This window comes from Gallus gallus, chromosome 1 (assembly GCF_016699485.2).
Source record: "Gallus gallus isolate bGalGal1 chromosome 1, bGalGal1.mat.broiler.GRCg7b, whole genome shotgun sequence".
Lineage (NCBI taxonomy): Eukaryota > Metazoa > Chordata > Aves > Galliformes > Phasianidae > Gallus > Gallus gallus.
This window is the reverse complement of record NC_052532.1, coordinates 123,730,930-123,751,803: the sequence shown is the minus strand read 5'-3', so window position 1 is coordinate 123,751,803 and position 20,874 is coordinate 123,730,930. Positions and strand designations below refer to the sequence as shown.

Sequence of the window (20,874 nt, the reverse complement as noted above, 5' to 3'; positions counted from 1 at the left end):
GCATAACTCCTAGTGTTGCCGCTATGTCTTTGTTATAGCACAGATGAAGTGGATGGGGAAGAAAAACAAAAATGAATAGCTTTTAAAAACGTTGAACCGTGCAATCAGAAAAAAAAAAAGAATTATTGGGGGTTTTAGCACTTCTCTTGGGGGCTGCTGATGTAATATGAGGAGCTAGCACAGTGAATGGTGTTGTAACCCCAGGTTTGGTGTTAAGGGAACACTTGTTCATTGCCAGGGTGCAAGTAGCACTGTCTGTGGTGGGAGGGAGACTGAGGGAGTGCCTAACTGAAAAATGGGTAAAATCCTTTTGCAAGTAAAGTGGAGGGGCCATGGTAGCTCATAGTCCATTGGTATAACGGTGGAATTTTTAAGACTTGTGTAATGAAAAGCTGACTCTGGAGTTCCAAAAGATGTTATGAACTTCATCTATCTTTGCCATGCCAATGCTTTGTCTTTCCAGCTTTCTGACTCGGAGTTAGTTTTTAGTATCCTAATCCTACTTACATCTCAAACTACACTTAATATACTAAGTGAGACTGTACGTGCACAGAAGGTGGCAATCCCTCTTAACATTAGGGTCCAGGTACAGTGACTGTCTCTGAATTTCCATCTCACATCCCTGCTCTGACACTGCAGTTCCTTTCTGTTAGACAAAGATATGTGGTGGTAATGGTACTTGACACTAATAACTGGTGGGTTGTCTGTGTGGCTGGAATATCACAAAAGTAGTAGAGATGAGAAGAACATGGATGAATACAATTCTGGTAAAACTCTCTTGTTCCAAATTTCCTTTTGATTCAAAGAGTATGAGATGTAAAGACTTAATTGTGTTCTAAGAAAAGCAGACCTGGCTCTCGATGCAATTGACTTGAAATTTTACAAATGTTTTTGTGCAGACAAGGCCTAAATTTTATTGGAAGCTTTTTGAAAAATACTGGTAATTAAGATCATAAGGCTTAACATGGTCATTAGCAAGTCACAATCCTCTGTCCTTACTACTCCCCTCCAATGAAGAGTAATTTTGTGACTCAGAGACTCAGCAGTAGATAGTATAATGTAGTTGGAATAGAAGTGTTTCAGGACCTTCTGAATTGGTTCATAACGTAGAAAAATTAGAACACATACTTTAGTTTAGCTATAGTGTAGCCTATGAGGACTCTCAAAATTGCCTGGAGAATGAGTATCTACATTTAAGTTTATCTGATGTGCCCAATCAGAAGTTTAGTTAACAGAGAAGGAGAACACTTTCATATATGCTATCCTATTAGTCCCCCAGTGTGAGATTTCTTGTTTAAAAACTGACACTGATTAGGAAGACCCTGGGTCACCGTGAGAGGTCAGAGAACAAACACAGTTTCTCTTTAAACAAAGGACAGAAGACAAAAGCTAGCAGCAAATAAAAATGGCTAAAAGTAAATTAATATTTAAAAAAAATACCAAATGCTTCAAAAGGCAGTTTAATGCAATAGGTTTCTGGGGCGTTTATCAGTCACTTCTGCCTGTTTTTGATTTCCTGAATCACAAGGGATCAGTTGTAATTCATTTCAAGCAACATGAGAATAGTGTAAGAGAAGCATTTTAGCTTCAGTTTTAGCCTTTGTTAGGCTTTTCCCCAAATATACTGCTCTCTGGTTTTTTTATTTGACTTGAAACATCCAAGTCTTCTCAGAGCTCCTGGAAGCAGCAACAGTAATAGGGAAGGACTGATCACATGTATTTTGCTGCAGGTGATTCCAAAGGATATTAGTCTTAGTCTTAATTTGTCTTGGTCTGAGGAACCAAGACAAACTGGTTCTGATAAACAGAGAAAACAAGAAGAGTGCCAAAATATCAAGATAAAGACTGCAGAGATAACCCCTGAATGCCATCACCTTTTGCTCCCCCAAAAGACATATTTCTTACATCATATGTGCCGAAATGTTAACTGTTCTGCTAGATCTTATTTCTCTTCAGGCAGGCCAAAGCTTAATGTATTTTATCTACTGCATAAGGGAAAATCCCTGTAGTCCAATGTCTTTACTGTTAAATAAAGTAAGTCAGCTTGGCTGGAAGTTTAGTTAAAACCAATTTTGTTCAGTTTGTGAATCAAACAAGATTCCAAGAGAGGCAAAGGTCTTGTCTATGTTGAATAATTGTCTCTGTTGAAGATCTGCCCATTTTTTTTAAGAATACTTGAACTTTTCAACAGGCCTGTTACTCAGAAAGCAGGGCGCAAAGCGACACTTCTTCTGGAGAGGAGACTTGGTTGCTATAGCAGTTTCAGGTGTTTGAGGTCATCTGTATTAAATAAAAACTGTAGGAGTCATGAAGCTTAATCATTGTACTGAGATTTTCATTCCTTACATTGTATTTCTGCTCAGTATGCTTTTCTGTGCATCATTACAGTGTGCTTGTGACATAAAGATGTATCATCTGCCTAAAAGTTTACCAAGAGTAGTAGCAACAACTTTCAAATATGGAGGACAGCAAAAAAAAAAAAAAGTTAAAAACTACTAATTAACTTAGTTTGCAGTCCAGTTTCTTTTTACTTCTTTATCTCATGTCATTCTCAGTGCTGCTCAATTTTACAAGGAAACTATAGTTTTGCAACTAAAAATACCCCTTTGTTCTGCATTTTATCTGAAATTCTGTTTGTGTTCAAAGCCTTTAATTAAATATTGGAATGAATGTGTTAGTAAAGATAGCATTTTTTCTTCTTTGAAAGTGTTGAAACAATTTCTCAGTGTTCTACACCAATTATAATCATATGTTTCAGTGTCCAGCAGGCTTGAGTTCATTAATATTTCATATAAATTACTATGAATTTAAGGAAGGAAATATACTACATACTGGCATGTGAGAGTAGAAGAAAATTCAACACACTCTTTTCCAACAAGAAAGAGGGAAAGAGAAGATTGTACATAGGTTGATCCAAAAGTAATGCCTCCTGTATATTTCCATGGAAATTACAACAGATACAAACAGCGTAATAATGCTGTTAGATGGAGCAAATTCTCTACAAAACACTATACAGAACACTATTTTTTCAGCATAGCAACCACTATTAGCTATGTGTTTTTGCCAGCAGTGAACAGGAGCCTGCATGCTGCACTCATAAAAATCTGCATGGTCATCCGGAACATGCCTTGCCTTTCACATCACTGTTTCCACTGCCTCACTCATAAAATTCTGCACCAGCAGAGATGACTCAGTGTTTCACAGCTGCTGTGATGGCATAGTTGCTAGGAAAACGGTACCCATGCAGTCCATCTTAGAATGCCTTGCTTTGGAGGGGACCATATAGTCCACCCAGTCCCAACCTGCTACCATGGGCAGGGCAGCCACCCACCAGATCATGCTGCCCAGGGACCCATCCAAGCTGATATTGACCACCTATGGGGATGGGGTGCCCACATCTTCTCTGGGCAGCTGTTCCATGGCCTTACTGCCCTCTGAATAAAGAATTTTCTCCTAACACCTAACCTGAATCTTCCCTCTTTTAGTTTAAAGCCATTCCTCCTCGTCCTGATCACTATTAGGCCATGTAAAACGTCAGTCAGTCCCCTCCTGCTTGTAAGCTCCCTTTAAGTACTGGAAGGCCACAGTGAGGTCTCCCTGGAATCTTCTCCAGACTGAATAGCCTCAGCTCCCTCAACCTGTCTACACAGGAGAGGTATTTCAACCTTCTAATCATCTTCGTGGCACTCCTCTGGACCCACTGTAGCAGCTCCTTGTGCTAGGGGGTGCTGGGGGGCCCCGCATCTTGATGTAGATTTGGCTCCAGAAGGAGCCTCATGAGTGCGCAGTAGAGGAGGACAATCACCTTTTACTCCTTGCTGGCCACCCTTCTTTTGATGCAGCTCAGGGTACCATTGGCCTTCTGGGCTGCAAGGACACATTGCTGGCTCATGTCTGGTTTTTCATCTGCCAGAGCCCCCAAGGCCTTCTCCGCAAGGCTGCTCTCACTTGGTTCTCCCAGTCTGCACACGTACCTGGGATTACACTTGTCCTTGCTGAACCTCATTTGGTTCACATGGACCCACTTTTCATGCCTGTCCAGGTCCCTCTGGATGATATTCCTTCCTTCTGTTCTATCAGTGGCACCAGCCAGCTTGGTGTCATCAGCAAACTTGCTTAAGGTGCACTCAATCCCCCTCTCTAGGTTGTTGATAAATAGTACACAGTATGCCTTATGTATACTGCGTCTTCTACATTTGTGTATATACATTTGCATATATTTCTATTTATGTGCAGATAAAAAGAAGAATGTATTACATCAAGGCTTGTTTGTTTTTTTTATCATGGATTTGAAATGTGAGCATTTCTTAAAAATGAAAACCTGAAGCTTTGTAGCTCATTGAAACCAAGCCTTATCATGACATTCTATAAAAAAAAAATTGTGTCAGAGACTTTAAAGTTATATATTTTAAATATTTACCATATTTCTACCAGGGAGTGGTAAATAAAAAGTGACGGTTCTGATATGTCATTGTGATTCTCTCCAGCATTAGAAACTCACATCTTCTTCCTGCTTTATTAGGAAATCATGTGTTAAAGTAGAGAATGATGATGTGAACGTAGGTGTTTTGGTTTGTTTTGTATTTATATATATAACCACTACCACTTTATGAGTATTTCCGGGTTCATTATTTTATTATTGTTTTTTAGATAATTCGTGTTCATGGGATATTCAGGTCATTTATAGCTTAGTGTATATATACTACTTACATTTTTCCAAAGACACTTAAAAGACACTTAATCCAGTCAGTTTAATCCATTTGAGATGTACTGTAACAGAGTTGTTGGACACTTTCCCTTAGATGTCAGTGGTATTTCCCGCAGGGAGTGCAGAAATGCGACCCTGTTGGTGGCAGTGGCTCCTAGGAGAGGCTGTGGGTGTCAAGAGGGTTGGAAGTCAGGCAGCAGCAGCTGGAACTGCAGCTGCTGGGAGAGTCTGAAAAGCTCAAGAGGGCAGAGCTGGAGGTCAGTCTGATCGAAAGTGAAGCTGACACTTCAGGCTGACAAACTAAGCATTTCAGTGTTTTATCATGTGTTGTTTCAGGTGGAGCTGAAATACTGTTGAGAATACTGAGCCACCCTCCCTGTCCTGAAGCAAAACCTTTTCTTAACTCTTTCTGTCCTTATGGAAATGTACAGTGGGGTACAGAGGACTGCCTTGTTCTTCCAGGAGTTTTTGAGGGAACAGTGTTGGGGAGATGTATGTATCTGCTGGTGGGTTATTAAGCCCAGGTGTGCACCCACTAGGGTTGTGTGCCAAATACCACACTTATCCTCTGAGATGGGTTGTGATCCTCTTGCTCTGTCTCACCGCATTGAAAGAGCAGTGCTCAGCTCCTGAAACATGCCTTAGCTGATGAAATAGTGAAGCCCAGGACCTGTGAGATCACAGTCTACAGCCCCTGAGCTAAGAGGCTGCATGTTGAGGGTAGAGAGGGACCTTTGGTGAACAGCACCGTAAGATCAGAAAAAAGAAACCAACTGTGGGAAAGGGGAGGTGAGGTAAAAAAGGAGATTGTGGAAAGAAGTTATGCATAAGTCATCATTATCAAGATGCATGATGCTTGCCTCTCAGAGGCAATTCTGCTGTCTGCTACGCTTTTTAGCTGAGGGAGCAGTCTTGATATACTGACCTCTTCGCAAGCTGTTGATCGTGCACTGCGTTTGATAGAGCAGCATCAAAGAAATCATGTAGTGTCTGCCATCATATGGTTAATTACATGAAGTGTGGCTTTGCAGTAACCTGACACTGAACCTTCCCACCATTCCCTGACTGCACTGCTAGCACATGGCAGTAGTTGGAGCAGTCAGATTCCAGAAGCACAGACACTTAGGGAAAGGAGCTTTGGAAGATGTGCCGGCATTGCAAGGTGGGGTCTATTACCCAGCAAGGTGTGTTGAATGTGGCCTCTGATAGGTTTAAGCTTTGCTTCAGGAGAAGCGTGTCCAAGGTGAAGTGCACGAGGATGTGCTCATTGCTTGGAGTAAGTGGATTAAAAGTCATGAATGTGCATGTTCCTGTGTTGGTCCCTTTGGCTACAGTGCTCAGCCTAGGGAAAAAAACTTCAAGGAGCAGTTAAGTATTTCATGCTCCAGCATGCCATTGCACTAAATAATTCATTGAATCAGATCATTCAGAGCAGTACATTGTAGCTAATAGAATGATTATAAAAGGGATGTAAAAAGAAAAAGAGTATCAAGTGGGAGTAGAGAGGCAATATAACCTTTTATATGTAACCACAGAATGTCTGCAGTGCCCTTCTCTCTTGAAAGTGTACTAGTAATTGGAGGTAGTTTGGGAAGAGTGACAAAAATGAGCCTGAAGTTACCCTTTTATGAGAGACGTAAGAAGTTCAACCCAGCTGGAATACTGTGGGAGAAATCAAGATAGCTTTATCTTAATATGAGCATCTGAATGGGGAAGAACTTGGATAGCAGGCATCTCATGTACTTAGTAGAAAAGTACATCCCATGTCTAAGAAAACACAGCTAGTAAAATGGGAAGATGAGGGAGAGCACACATAGGGTGATGAAGATGTGGGTGCCCACGAGCACAGTCTGTACAGAACTGTGGCTGTTCACGGTTATTTCAAGTCTTTCAGTGAAGATCTTGTATCCATTTGAAAAGATGTGCAATAACTCAAGCAGATGTTAAAGCCTTCACAAAACAGCTGCCACCTATGGTTAGCGGAGCAGCTTGTGTTTGTGGGAAGTTGGGTTGAAGGTGCATTTTGCTCTTAAGATCTTTGAAGCTCAAAAAACTACGTATGTCTTTTGTTGTGATAAAGCTGGTCATCTGCAGTAACTAACCAATCCAAACTCTAATCCAAACTCCCTCCAGTTCTAAGTTTACCAGCACAAAGAGTCTGAGTGTGTGTATGAAACCCCTATGCCTCATTCCCAGCATCCTGTAAGGCAGCATGCTCAGTGAAGATTATGGCATGCATGCCTTAATCAGACATGATTTACTGAACTAATATTAAGTTTTTATTTGAGCAATAATTTATTTACAGTAAGGATTAACTTCTCTTAGCGTATTCATTAGAAAGACGGCATTCTACCAGAATGCTCTATGTAGTGGGTACTTTGTCTAGTTACTTTACTGCACAAATTTAGAGTGTGTTCCTATGACACACTTCATATATTTCATAGAAATAATAGTCTATTGAGCAAATAGTAAACTTAAAGAACTCTTCCAATATATGCTTGTATAAGTGTTTGATAGATGCTTCTGAACAGTTAAATTGTCTCAAGCAAAAAATATTGGGATTTTGAATTGCCTGCTGTCTTCACAATACTCTCTCTGTGACAGATCACCAGTGTCTCCAGGAGAGTTTTTACTTCAGCTGCTGTTTTAGAATAATTACAGTGCTTTTGCATATGTGTCATTAACAGTGAGGAGGGAGAAAAGGCTTTTATCAAGGCTGTTCATTTAAATACCTGATGCAGGAGGCTGCATGGTATAAATTTCCCAGTAGGATGAATAGGATACCATTTGCTCGTCATAGTGCAGGAGCAACACGCTCTTTTGTTATTTCATGGAATCATAGAGTCATAGAATGGCCTGGGTTGAAAAGGACCAAAACGATCATCGAATTTCAACCCCCCTGCTATGTGCAGGGTTGTCAACCACCAGACCAGGCTGCCCAGAGCCACATCCAGCCTGGCCTTGAATGCCTCCAGGAATGCGGCATCCACAGCCTCCTTGGGCAACCTGTTCCAGTGTGTCACCACCCTCTGGGTGAAAGACTTCCCCCTGATATCCAACCTAAACTTCCCCTGTCCCAGTTTAAAACCATTCCCCCTTGTCCTATCACTATCCACCCTTGTAAACAGCCGTTCCCCTTCTTGTTTATACGCTCCCTTCAAGTACTGGAAGGCCATGATGAGGTCTCCCCAGTGCCTTCTATTCTCCAAGCGAAACAAGCCCAATTCCCTCAACTTTTCCTCACAGGAGAGGTGCTCCAGCCCTCTGATCATCTTAGTGGCCCTCCTCTGGACCCACTCCAAGAGCTCCACGTCCTTCCTGTACTGGGGGCCCCAGGCCTGGACGTAGTACTCCAGATGGGGCCTCACAAGAGCTGAGTAGAGGGGCACAATCACCTCCCTCTCCCTGCTGGTCACCCTTTTTTTAATGCAGCCCAGAACAGAGAAGGTGATATCATTATAAGCATGACTTTTTATGTCTATCTTAATTTATAAAGGTAAACATCAGTGGATCTTTGGTCTAAAATCTATTTATTCAAATAGCTGTTTAACAATGCAGGGTTGGTTTTTTTTTTTTTTTTTTGTAAATGGAGTAACAAAATGCAGCATTTTACAGTTCTTAAGCAATGGCAGTGATAGTGCTGTTTGCCTGACTTTCCAGTGCTGGATTTATTTATTGAAGTTATTTATTATAACTCTTGCCTATTAAACAGACAAGAGAAAATAAAGCAGTTCTACACTTTTGTAAACTCGTTATTTTTATTTACCTGGCATAGATGACGGATTTGTAGGCACAGGGAATGGTGCCCATTTTGTTTGTTAAGAAAAACTCTTCAGCACGCAGTGTGATTAATACTCTATGTATGTGTTGAATCCATAAATTATAGTAATAAGCTTAAAATACTGAAGTGTATACTGCTTATTCCTAGATTATTTTTTTTACTGTCGAGCATGGAGTGCCTAGTTCTTTAAGGCTTTGTTAAACGAAATATTTGACAAAGATCTCTTGAAAGGGACAAGGAAAGTGTTGTTCTTCTGCCTGTTCTTAGTTTTCTTGGGAACCATGGAGCGATGTTCATCCTTTAGCAAAATGGATCTGATCCAGAGCCTTCTCAAGACAGTGGAAATCCTTTAATTGATTTCAGGGGGATTTGAGTCAGGCTGTTTTTGGATTACTCCATGGATTACTTGTAGAAGCTGTACTGTAGCCTGGCAATTTATGGAAGATACACCCATCAAATGGTAGAGAGTGTTTTTAAAAAGCATTTGCCTATTTGATCTAAGGTAATTCAAAGAGTAGCTTTGTGACATGGCATTCCCGGTGGATACCAATGCTAATCACTGCAGATCCCCTTTGCTCTCCGTAGTTCCTTCCCTTTGGTTTCCCATCAATCTCCCTGTTCTGCAACAGTATCTACCGAGAGATTCATAAAACAAAAGGTAAAAAATGCACATAACGAGTGTGCCAAACTTGTTCTGAAGATACATATTGATGGTATTTATTGCAAAACCAAGCCATAGAGGGGTGAGATGCTGGAAGAGTTTTTAGTTTGTTAGGTTTTATGAATCTGTATAAATCAAAGTAAATGACAATTGTAAATAAATGAAACCAAGCACAGATTCGGAAAAAAAAAAAAAAGTTTTCTGGTAGTTTTGTGCCTCATTAGGATGATCTGTTGCACTCATTACCTTTTTTCATTGCATTACACTACAGTGATTTCACATCAGCATCTCTGGGGCGGGGTGCAGAGGATTTGGGTACACAGTGAAGGGCTGCTGTAGCTTGCTGTAGTAGCCTTTAACTTTGTTTCCAGATACAAAAGAAAAAAAAACAGTGACTATTTCTATATAATTACTGAGCTATAGCCATAGCTGCAGTACTTGGAATTATTTTTCCAGTATTCCTGTTACAAGTTGAAGTTAAACCATTAGGTAATTTTGTTATGAATCTTGGCATTCACACGACTGAGTGAAAATCTGCCTTAAGTGTGAGGCCAGTCCTGCTAGTTACAGAGGAGCATAAAATCATGAAAGACCGAAAATGAGAAAATAAATGATCCACTGTTCATAATTACTGGAGTCACAGCTTTTAAGTTGTGGTAGACTTCGATACACCTTTATTTCATGCATGAATTTTAGAGTACTGAGATACATTTCTGATATAAAACAGTTCATGTTCTTTTTCCTGAGGCTGTCATACCACAAAAAGAGGTCAGAAGGGGATAAAAGGGAGACCTTGCCCAGAAGAGTTGCCTTTGGCACATCTGACTTCATCCTCTTCCTCACAATTGTCTCATGTAATTTAACCATTTACCCAATGGATTCTAAGAAGAACCTCTGGATGCATCATCATTATCTTCTTTGCGCTGAAAATAATAGTAATAAAGTTTCAAAATGAAATTCCATTACTTTTCACCTTTCTGTTTTTACTTTCCCTAAGTTATTTGGTTTAATTTTCCAATCCTCAGCACAGTGTTAGAGCTGGAGACCCAAAGGTGGCTGAATCAGAAATGTATTTCAACTTCAGACCCATTAAAACAGACTTTAAATAAGCTAAACAAAATATGTGGTAATTTGATAGCAAATATATATATATAAAAATTATATAAATACTATATAATTTCATATATATTATGCATATGCAGTACATATGTTGTAATGTGTTTTTCATGAAAGTGGTCTTCCTTTCTGAACTGAGAATTTATGTGGAGCAAGTATATTAGATTCAGGATTTACAATTACAGTCCATCCAATGAATACTTAATTGGTGATTTCTGAAGTTCAGGAGAACTCTGATGAAAAGCAAATGTCAACCAAAAATGTCAGTACTGTGTCTGCTGTGTAACCTCTGAATCTGAGCATTATCACAAGCTTTTATGAAACAAATTAATCACTTGGAAAGGGAATACAACAATTTACGAATCACCAGAACAAATCAGATCTGAAGTCCATTTATTCCAGCATTTTGTTTCTGATAGGACCAGCTCTGGCTGTTTCAGACAAAGGTCAGAGAGAGCACACAATGATCTGTTTACATAATATTCTTTCTTGGGGAAGATTTATTTCTACAACTCTTTTAATTAGAAAAAAACATACTCTTTTTTTGTCTCTTTTTTTCTACATATACCATAGCTGTACTGAATGAATACTTTGATAACTTCTGCTTTGTAGAATCCTAGAATCACAGAATGGTTTGGGTTGGAAGGGACCTCAAAGCCCACCCAGCCCCAACCCCTGCCGTGGGCAGGACTGCCCCCACCAGCTCAGGCTGCCCAGGGCCCCATCCAACCTGGCCTTGAGCGCCTCCAGGGATGGGGCACCACAGCTTCTCTGGGCAGCTGTGCCAGCACCTCACTGCCCTCTGGGGAAAGCATTTCTTCCTAACATCTGATGTAAATCTCCATTTTTTTTTAGTTTAAAGCCGTTCTTCCTCATCGTAATCACTATGTGACCACATAAAATGTCAGTCTCTCCTGTTTATAAGCTCTCTTTCAATACTCGAAGGCCACCCAGAGGTCTCCCTGAAGCCTTCTCTTCTCCAGGCTAAGAGAGCCCAGCTCCCTCAGCCTTTCTTCATAGGAGAGGTATTCCAGCCCTCTGATCATTTCTGTGCCTCTCTTCTGAAACCAGTGTAACACAACTTTGTCTTCTCATGTACACATCTGATGGCTGGCTGTGCATAACCTGTAATCCACCAAAACGTGTTCTCCTGGGGACATACACTTAGGTTTTTTTTGCCCAGGGTCAGAAAGGGAATAGCTCTTCAGGACTCTATTTGAACAGGAAAACTGCCCTGACTTCCAGCAAGGCATGATGAGCTTTGCAAGGAAAGTGAGGAGTTGCTTTGCCACCAAAATGTTTTGCAAAACACTCAGGTGCATCAAGCTGAATAAATAGGTTAATGATATTGGCACCGGCAGCATGGAGAGCAGCTAAGCAGAAGCGAGACAGTTGGTCTCACAGGATGAAGCAAAGAACTAGCAGAGTGCATTGTTTCTAATTGCTGTAGAAATACTGATAGTACACGGTTCAACAGCTGAAATTCTGGATTTTGAGGGGCAAAGAGCCCCTTTACAAGTTACCTTCCTGAAGCTTTCCTCCTGGAAACTGGGTCTTCGGAAAAGCCACGGGGAAGGTATGAACTTCGGACAATTCCTGGGAAGCTGAAATGGGAGGGGGGGTGGAGGGAGGGAAGCAAACAAAATAAATCCGTCCAGAGCTCTCTGATCTCCCTCTTTTTTTTATTTTTTTTTTCAGTGATTAACTGAAATCTGGCTTTGTAACTTCTCTCCTTTGCCTCTTTCCTTTACACAGTGGCTGCTGATCCGTTGTAGACAGAGAGCTAATGCACTGACATGATCTTTATCTATCACTGCAATGCAAAAAGTCACGATAGGACAGAATTGAGGAAAAGAAAAATACCTTAATAAGATACCTTAAAAACGGGGGAAAAAACCAGGAAAAGAAGTAAAAAAGGTTACACCATTGAAGAGATTTTTAATAGTGGGATCATTTTCTGTGATCAGTAGTGTTGGAATTTTTGTTTTCTGTAGCTGTTATTCTGTTGCTATGCAGGACATGAGGAAGTAGAGAAATGCACTGAGCCGTTTTTGTATCTGGTTTAACTTGCAGGTGATAAAAACACATTATCAGTGGTCTGTGACTTACCTGTTCAGATTTTTTTTTTCCTCTAATCTACTTTTAGCCGACACTTTCATCCTAAAGGCCAAAGCGATGCCTGAGGGTGGACTCTTTAACTGTTCTCATTTACACATGTGACTAAATCCTGACCTGTAGATGTGAAGAAACTGCCAGCCAGTACTCATAATCCGCTACTTTTCATCAGCTATAAATGTAATTTTAAAGTAATGGTTTAATTTTCTTTTTTAAAATCACATTTGCAGTCTAATTAGACTCCCGGGAAATCTCCAGGTTGCTCAGACAAATTACTATTTGAAGAATATTATGTCCGTTGGAACATAGGGAATGTTATGGTGATTTCTGTCAGACTAAATTTTGACAAGTCTTTTTTAATCTTGCTGTTTAATATATAGTCTTAAAAAACATATATCCTTTGTTTGCTAAATCTTCTGTTATGTCTCTTCTGAGGTCTGAATTTTAATGCGTGTCCTTGGAACAAGGAATTTATTCTTGTGCAGATAGATCATTGTCAGTGTGTACAAATGAACAAGATAAGACTTTTGAAACCGTTTTGCTTATCTCATGATTGCAGCTAAAGTGAGGGATATCTGTGGTGCCTAATGACTTCATCAACCAGCTTTAAATGAAAGTCCTCTGTGTACTAACAATGAGATAAAAGTATGAGCTGTTCAAGAGACTGCAACTTGCACTCAAGAAAAGAAAGCTGTGAGCCCTTAAGGTTGTCCTTTAGAGAAGTTGTTTCGCAGAATAAATCTCTTAACATCTCTTTTTTTTTTTTTTTGGCAAAATCATTTGCAAAATCATTGCAAAAAAAGGTTTTTTTTGCAAAATTCCTGAGGTCATTTTGCCTGTTTATGTGGGAGATGTTTGTCTGCAGCATACTTGAGTTGGCTCATATCACAGGAGGCAGCCCTGCAATGTCCATTGCATGTCCACGATGGATTTTAGTGCCTAGACCCTACATGCAGCTGCACAGCACCCTGCTGGTTTACTAGTGTGTGCCACCAGCCAGGGTAAGTGTTTAACACTAAAATTGCTCTTGTACCAAAAAATCCACCTTTATGAACTCCAGCTGCTTAAAGCTAGAATGCTGGTCCAACCGGTCACCTGTAGCCACTGTGAAGATGGGAGAAATTACATGAAGCTGGCCCTCTGATCCCAGAAAGTGTCTGGGGAATACCATAAGCCGTGGTACCTTCTACTGTGGTGCCTCATGCTGCAAAGCAACTGCAGGTCTGTCGTACCTCTGAGGCACTGTTAGTAGGAGTGTGCGGGCTGCGAGCTCTGCTGCTGGATTGCACATCTCAGCTGCAGTTTCTCACCTTCTTGCATATGCAGTTTGCTGTGTTCTGTCCTAGAGATGTGCCAGCAGCAAGCACAGCCCGGGCTGACAGCACAGGCTTTGCACAGAAGATGATTATCGATGGGCTGATGTAAAATGGCAGCCGCAGGCTGCAGCCATGGCATGCCCTCACCCCTTTTATGTAATAACTCATGCTTAGAGCATTGCATAAGAAGACTCTGCCTGCTTAAGTGCTTTGTGTCAAATTATTGTGGCTTTGCTGGAAGCAAAGGCTGTGGCCTTCCCAGGGGGGTGCCCGCATCAGCTCTGAGCCCTGGTCCTGCCTCCTGCCCTGGGCATCAGCACCCACCTGGGCAGTGGCAGAGCCCTGTTCAGCTGCAGAGTACACAGATGCCAGATTTCCAGTTTCATAGAATATATATTTTTCAGGATATATTCCACCCTTTCTGCGTTCAACCAGCAAGGCAGAAGTAAGTTTCAAAATGAAATGATGTAATCTCATATCCAGGAGTATGGTGATACTATCTCAAGCCAGAGCCAAACTTCCCATGGCAGTAGTCTTCAGATTCAGTTGAGGGGGTCACTGGTCACAAAGCTCTGTCTCTCTTTTCCCAGTTAGCCTGCTGCAAAATTGTGAAATAGGCAGACAGCTTTATATTTAATTTAAAGCCCAGAAGAGATAACAGGAACTACCTTTTTTCTCAGAGAATCTGACTCTAATGTGAAGAAATTCCTCTGAGAGAAACAATTACTCTGGAAAGTGTTCAGCCATCCATGGGATCTTGTTTCATCGTGGAGACAAAATTATCGAGCCCTTTAAGTTCCTTGTGGGAGACTTTGGAGAGCAGCTTCATAATTTTAAATCTGTTTTGAAGTAAGGACATCTACTATTTCTCTGTCAGCTCTGAAGATATAGCAAGGCAGTCATACAGAAAAATGTTAACTCAGTTACCCATATGATTTCTTTTATATAGCACCTCCCATGTCTGAAGAACCAAACACCTTTGAAAAATACGTAATTACCTTTTATATGTAATAAAGTAAGGCATTCACCAGTCTGGGTTTTGCGACTTAGATCTGGCTCAAATTTCACTGTTCTCCGTATGTATTAGAAAAGCATAAAATGAGATTAGGAGAAATGTTTTGCTCTTTGCAGTTGTTTCACCTGTGGAATGGAAACCTTTACGAACAAGAATAGTGGTGAGTACTCGAAAGATCCACTATCCCAAAGGACAAAAACATACTTTAAAACAAAATCTTTCTCCAGCAGTTGCATTTTTAACTTCTCCTTCTGTCATGCATCCACTCCCTGCTTATTTTAGTTCCAGAAAGCAAGGATCTTATACTTTTTGTTATTCAGGCCATAACATTGATAAAGAAGTGTCTTTTCCCTGAGTGAGAATTGTTCTAGAGTGGAGTAGGTTTCTCTAAATGATAACGTCACTTATTGCATGTGGCCAGTAGAGGTTGAGAGTTGGAAACTGAAACCATGATGTTAGGATGTTCCTAGAGCTTGCCACAGCAGAAAATGCAGCATTTCCCTGCTCTGGAGCTAGTTTCTCTGTCAGGTTACTTGCTTTTTTTTTTGTTTCTTCCTTAGGTGGCAGGGTATGTTGTAGACTGTGGTGCCCAGCACTGCTGCTATTAGATGAATTAAGTTACAAGTAATGTAAGTATTTTTAAGTCTGCTGATAAAAAGGGTGATTCTCCTCAGGATCAGTTTCTTTAACAAACTGGTCTACTTGACCAGTATTACTGCTGTATCCACTTAGAAAGCTTAGAGTCTGCTCTGTGAAAAGATGGGCTTTGACCCGCAAGGACAATGTCAGTGTCATCGCATTGGCTTCTGGCAGTGACCTAAAAAAGAATTCTGGCAATATCGGTTCCTAATCTTCATCAGCGTTAATATTCATTTGGGAAATGGTATGTAATATTCCTTATTATGCCTATCCAAAACCAGCAAGGTAGAGGCAGAGGCCTGCACCACAGACCAGCTGGGATGAGAGATAGCTCTGCTTTCATTTCCCCAACTGATTCCACAGCTGAAAGGGCAAAATAACCGAGTTCATTTTGTTGGAAGATAAACTGTGCCTCTATAAATCTACTACTAGTATTGTCATTACTTTTGTCCTGCTGTTATGTGCACTGGGGTGATTTACCATCCTACAAAAGAGCATAGGCTGGAGCTCTGTAGTGAAGGGAGGTGATGGACACAGACCACACTGCAGCCAGGGTTGCTCCCATGCTCATTTTGGTTGTGCTGCAACCATCGTGATGACAAAGGATATAATGTTTCCATATAGCAAATAATCTTTGTCCAGTGATTTTTCCTCCTTATAACTCTCTTTAGGGCAATAAATCATCAAGTAGTATTTGATTAGCCACAACATCTATCTGAAAAATACAAGTATACAAAATAAATTGTTTTGAAAATACCTAGAAAATTCATTTAGCAAGTTGTGTGAATTCAGTCCTTTTTTCTTTCTTCCCTGTGCCAATATCCATCTTCCCTCCTACCACCTTCAGAGAATTACATCTTCGCCCCCTCTCCTTCTCCACAAACAGCTTCCCCCTCACTGCTTTCCTAAAGAGTTAGAGAGGTATTTTAGTGTCCTCCTCTCCACTCCTGAATATTGGCCATGGCTTAAGGAGCAAGAGAGGACAGTGATTAAACTGCTTCATTTTCACTTTTTTTGCCCCAGCACAGAGCTCAGCGATGCTGCAGAGGCAGTGGGTTGGGCAGCCCTGTGTGCAGCACGTGCATTGCATATCCTCATGTGAACTCTGAGCTGGCTGGTACGGATAGCAACACACAGGCTTGGCTCTGCAAGCGGGGGTGTTTTCTTGGGGGGGGAAATCAGTAGCGAAGAGAGTGGCATTGTGTTCTTACTGCTTTTGTTACCCGTAGTTTCTAGACTAAAGCTAGCATTGGTACGTCCAACTGCACTGCAATTATGTCTTCATTTTTTGTGTGGATATAAGAATGCAACTGTTCACCATTTTATGCTTCATTTTTTGTTTGCAGGTAATTTTCTTCTCCCCATTTCAAACGTTCCTTCCCCCCTTGTATTTTAAAGTACTTTTTGCATTTATCAGGGAAGAATTTCTACTCAATAATAATTTGAGTTATGTCTTAAGGAGCACCTTCATGTGCAGTATACATTCACTTTTAACTGTTCATTGAGACTATTGTTGGTGAGCCTTTGTAAGTGTAAAATAGATTGTGTAGTTCTTGTGATACAAAAGGGGAGCAAATAAAGAAGGCATTAAGGTAAACATATTATTAAGTTAACCAGCACAAATATTTAGATGCATCAACTGAAAATCAACAGTATGATTTCGAAAGGCTGGACAGAGCTTTAAATAGATTTCTAAAGCCATGTCTTATTGATTGCAACACAATAAATAAATGGTACTTTAGTGGAAAACAAACAAACAAACAATAGGGGAGGAGAACCTTTGAATTTTGTACATTCTGAACATTTCATATATATTCATATATATATTCATATATATATTCACATATATATGAATATATATATGAATATATATATTCATAGCAGGACTTTTCAATAAAATGCTGCAATTTAACATAAAAAAAAGTGGTTAACTGGCTGGAAACAATTTTGACTCATTTTCTGCACATATCAGCCTGCATCTTAAATATATTAAATAATGTGTGAGGACACAAATACAGCCAAGAATTTTGCACATCAGATCTGCTGCTGTCTGAATTACTGTGGCGTGTGCATGGTAGTTTGAGAAGAGTAACTTCTTTTGCTGCCTGTCCAAATCATTATAAAATCACATTTACCATGATTTATGCTGCTTCAGTGGCACATGGATAAGTCTTTGGCATTTGACCAACCAATTTCCTATTCCAGACTCAGTAAGAAAAATCATTCTGCATTAGTCTCTGCAGCTCGGTATCCATCAATTGTCTAACCTTGCAGATGTAATAACAGGAATAAAACCCACAAAAACTCAGCCACTGTCCACTGAAACTTTTCTTAATGAGGAATTAAATGAATCTTGTTCCATTTGAACAGTTATTCTTAAAACTATTCCGATCAATCTTTAATTATTTAAAGCATAATAATAAACTTGTACCACAGCAAAGAAAAGAAAGATGCTCTTAGATTGGGTCAAACAGTCTGATTCTCAAAAAGATGGTAGGAGTTAAAACCAACAATACCAGAGTTCAAACATCTGAAAGAAAAATACTATTTACTCTTTGAATGAATGTTGTTTTCTTCCTTAAGGAACACTAATAAAGTCAAAAATATTGAACAGAGAACAATATATAAATACAGCGTTCTTCCCAATTCAAGAGCTTTATCTCATTTCTGAATGCATCTTTCTTTTTCTTTGTCTGAATTGCTTAGAGCTGAGATGTTTGAGAAGGATGTCTGACCCAAAAGAGCTTTAAGTGAATGTTATGTTTTATTAACAAAAACTGATAACTCTCTAAAACAAGATGTTCTTAAAGCATTTAATACGTAGATTCAGGTTAACATTTTCTCAACAAAATCTTACCTAATGTCCAAATGCTTTTTGAAAAGCATTAAGGAAATGTAAAAATAGAGTAGCTGCAGGGAGGAAGGGTGTGTGTGGACACCTGACCTTTCATTACTATGAGCACAATGCCCTAATCCGAAGAGGAAAATACCAGTGCAGTACAGATTATGAATAGCAGCTGTAATGATTTCTGTTGCTTTCAGTACATGTGGAAATACAGCTCTGAAGGTAAAAGATTATGGTTAATCTGTCACGTAATAAAAATACATTTGAGATTTTGGTGTCATTTTTTTGTGATCTTTCCTCCTCCTTAATATCTAACTCATATTGATCTCTTTTACATTTGTACTGATAGAGGTGTCATTTCTCTACAGTTTCTGATGTCTTCAACTATCTTTTATTTCATTTTCTTATTTCCAAATTCTGTATGCAACCTGTTTTAGAGCACGCAGTTTTGTTGATGAAAGCACCAGCGCTTTGCCTGGTGCCAGGAGATGCTGTGACAATTGGAGCAAGTACACTGGTCTGCAAATCCTTCCATGTAGTTGCCATAAATAGTTACTTGTCAGACTAGCTTCAGTTTTGTGGTTAATAGTAGCCGAGCTGCACCTTGCTCATTCGAGCACCAGTGCCATTTTAAAATGAGTATGACCTGTACATGTAGTAACAGTGTTGTACGTGTAGTAATGGAAGCATTCAAGGCCAGGCTGGATGTGGCTCTGGGCAGCCTGGTCTAATGGTTGGCGACCCTGCAAATAGCAGGGAGGTTGAAACTAGATGATCATCATGGTCCTTTTCAACCCAGGCCATTCTATGATTCTATGACTCTATGATTTCTGTGAAATTAGCTGTTAGACGTGCCATGAAGTTTTTGTTGGCTTCTTTGCTAATTCTGTGGTTTTTGCTGAAGGGAAGGCCAGGCGTAAAATCTGCTTTATTTAAAACCTGAGCTGTCAGAGTTTCTGAATCTGCTGGAACTGATAGACAGTGCTCACACACTGGTCCAGAGCTGTGGAGTAAGTAGCTAGCTTTTTGCTTTTGGCACAGAAAGACTGGTTTAGTATAATGGCAAACCATGACCATAGCTGTTGGTCTTTTGCTGATGATTTTTCATGATTCTGTGAAACTATTCAGACAATTTTTTAATGACTATTCTTTTTTTCCTATTGTCAAGATGTCTGCATCTTAAGCATGCTACTCTGACACATACAATGAAGAGAGGTAACCCAGCATCAATGAAATAAAAATTTTGCCTTCCCATGTGGCATGAGAGGTCTGCCGCAGTAAAACTAGAGAAAAATAAATAAATAAAGAGATGATTATTATTACTTTGTGGTATGTTTTCACATAAAAGAGAAATTAAAAATAAAACTATTAGAAAAGAGAATTTATTTCCTAACCATAAGTTTATATTGTGTCTCCTTGAAAAAAAAAAAAAGTCTGGAACAAACAGGCTTCACTGTGTGAGTTGTTTGAGTTAGATTTTTTCTCTGAAGAATCACTTTCAATTCCTAGATCAAATTGTTAACCTCTTTTTTGCAGTGTGATAAAGGAATGGAATAACAGCAATTTTCACGCTTGAAAAGTCACCTCATCATTTCATTTCCTTATGTTCTTCCACTATTTTGTCTGTTTCCACTGTTGATGTAGAAATTCAGACACCTATGTGACTGCATCAGGATTTATAAACAACTGCTGAAAATTCAGTAAAGCACCAGAAAACCCCTTTTCATCTAGTTGAGATCATAGAATCATAGAATGGTTTGGGTTGGAAGGGACCTTTAAGATCATCTAGTTCCAAGCCCTGCTATGGGCAGGGACACCACACACTAGACGAGGTTGCTCCTCTGGATGTGCTCCAACAGCTCTGCATCCTTCTTGTGTTGGGGGCTCCAGAACTGGATGCAGTACTCCAGGTGGGGTCTCATGAGAGCAGAGTGGAGGGGCAGAATCACCTCCCTCAGCCTGCTGGTCACACTTCTCTTGATGCAGCCCAGGATACAGTTGGCCTTCTGGACTGCAAGTGCACATTGCTGGTTCATGTTGAGTCTTTCATCAACCAACACTCCTAAATCCTTCTCCTCAGGACTGTTCTCAAGTCATTCTTCACCCAGCCTATATTTATGGGACGCATAAAGAAAAGCACTCAAGGTGTTCCAGCATTTTTCTTTCCGCCACAGATAAAGGAATTCTGAATCTCACTGGGGCATCCATATGTATTTACAAAAATTTAGAAAATTAGAAAACTATTTTGATTATATTTGACATTTTTTAAATTAGATTTTGCTCTTATCATGTGCGCAATTGTTACAAATTCATGATGGCTTTAGTTTTAGAAGTTGAGCTTAGGAAACGACAAAGTAGACTGGATTTCATGATCATTACAAGGTCTCCGGTGGCTGCACTGAAGGATTGGTGTGTGAGCTCATGCCACTGCTTGAAGACATTGTGTTTTGCATCAGCTTCAGGTTGGATCTTGTAAAATGGTTATAATTCATCATTCTGTGCGATTTTCTCTGCAACCTCATTATTTCAGTAAAGTCCAAGTTCCTGGAAGTCCTCAGTAAGTATATTAGTGCAAAGGGTAAGTGTCACCAAGTAATTTGCATTGGTTTAACACACCTAAATGTCACCACTGTCTGATGGAAACAACATAGTCTGGTGAATGAAGGTGAGATATTTTC

General features: G+C 40.0%; 1 protein-coding gene across 3 annotated transcripts in view; it reads left to right on the top strand.

Moving 5' to 3' along the window:
- The window catches only part of FRMPD4 (FERM and PDZ domain containing 4), a 304,246-nt gene that overhangs the window by 244,217 nt on the left and 39,155 nt on the right, over positions 1-20,874 (top strand). Inside the window, exon 1 of one of the 3 annotated variants that reach the window (XM_040662269.2) lies at positions 11,646-11,842. The exons of the other annotated variants lie outside the window; for them this stretch is intronic. The gene's annotated coding sequence lies outside the window, so the exon portion shown is untranslated. Of the gene's footprint in view, positions 1-11,645; positions 11,843-20,874 lie in introns of those variants that run through there. 3 annotated transcript variants of the gene reach the window in all.